Raw genomic sequence first — 1,741 nt, 5'->3', positions numbered from 1 at the left:
TATCCTCAGACTGCACTGAGCTCTGATGAGGATCATTTTCACCTCCTGTGAAAATGTTCCCAACTGTTCATATATCCTGAATGAAGCATTAGATATTAAAATTAAAAGCATTCTCAAAGGCCAAGAGGGGTCCGTATAAATATAAAATGTATGTGAGGGAAAAAGTCAGTCAGCACGGGATGCTGCTTTAAATGCATACTGCCTTGCTGCATAATGCAAGTACTATGTCAGCACTCAAGGGGTTAACCCCGACCCAGATGTCATATATATTTGTATTCATTATATGTACACCAACACGATGGACAAAAAAATGTTCTACAAATATCTACACAAACAAACAAGGAGATCACGATGTCTCCCAAAGATCCCTATGAATTGCACAACCAGGCTGCTGTAATGTATAGGGGTATAATACTCGCTGACAAATTGTCTAATGAGCTGTATGGGGTACACGAAGTAACCGCTCCCAACACTGTGGGAGGACAGTTGCCACTAAAAGCCTATTGCGGGCCAAAATAATAAAGTTTTATTAGTACAAAGACAACGACGCATACTCTAATTATGATAAAAACAATTTAAACAAAAGGGCGATAGGTAACACCAAAAAGAGAATATGGTGGACAATCCAAATACAAATAATCAAGTATTCCCTAATGGTGGTAACTAGATTGTGGTGTGGGGTTACCCCATACAGCTCATTAGACAATTTGTCATGGAGTATTATACCCCTATACATTACAGCAGCCTTGTTGTGCAATTAATAGGGATCTTTGGGAGACATCGTGATCTCATTGTTTGTTTTTGTGTGTTATTACCATTCCTTTGCTCCGGTTGTGTTTTGATTATTTAGCCTATTTATTTTCACATATTGGTGAGCGGTTTATCACAAGTTATATATCTACAAATATCTATACAGTATATGATTTTGTTTTTAGATGACTTGCCTTTTGGGAAGTACCATATCCGATGTACGCCATGATAATCCTGTAAATAATGTGGGTTTGCAAATTTAATTCATGCACTGGTGCAGCTCACACATCCATATTGTGCTTATTTTCTGCCTCAATCTTTTCTCCCACAGCTATTTGAACCTTAGGCTACGTTCACACTGGTGACTTTATGACGCAGCGTCCGCGTGTGCGAGCGCCTCTGTCTGCTGGGCGATGTGTGATCATCCCCAGCAGACGGAATGATCCAAAACAAGGCGACATCCTGTGTCCCCACACAGCCTTCAGCCCCACAGCCAGAGAGGCAGCGTTCAGAAACTTTATAAACCCCAAGTACCAATAAATATATATTTCTTATTTGCAAGCCTGCACTTATAAAATCTTTTTTTTATTTATTTAGAGCATAAATATTTAGAAAAATGAGGCCAGAAACACTGCCACAATATTTTAATGTAAAATGTCTTCAAATGAGAAGTTAGATTGGCTGCTGAAATTGACGTCGGCGCTATACTTTACAGCCAATGGTAGTTTCAATACTGAACACTACCATTGGCCGACAGGAATCTGTGACGAACGCGCGCACGTCTGTGTGAGCGGGGCCTAAAACCTTTTTATTCCGGCAGGTTGCAGATCGATTCCAGAATTCTTTAATGCAACTATTTTTTTTTATGTTCCTCCCTCCCCCTCCCCTATACCTTTACCACCTTTTGAGTTGTTCAGAAAATATTTTAAATGCTTTTTTCATGGTAGGAAAATGTAATTATTGTGCATTTGCATTTACTGTGTCTATTGAC

This window comes from Ascaphus truei, unplaced genomic scaffold (genome assembly GCF_040206685.1).
Source record: "Ascaphus truei isolate aAscTru1 unplaced genomic scaffold, aAscTru1.hap1 HAP1_SCAFFOLD_2724, whole genome shotgun sequence".
NCBI lineage: Eukaryota > Metazoa > Chordata > Amphibia > Anura > Ascaphidae > Ascaphus > Ascaphus truei.
The sequence above is the reverse complement of the archived record's forward strand: the minus strand, read 5'-3'. Positions refer to the sequence as shown.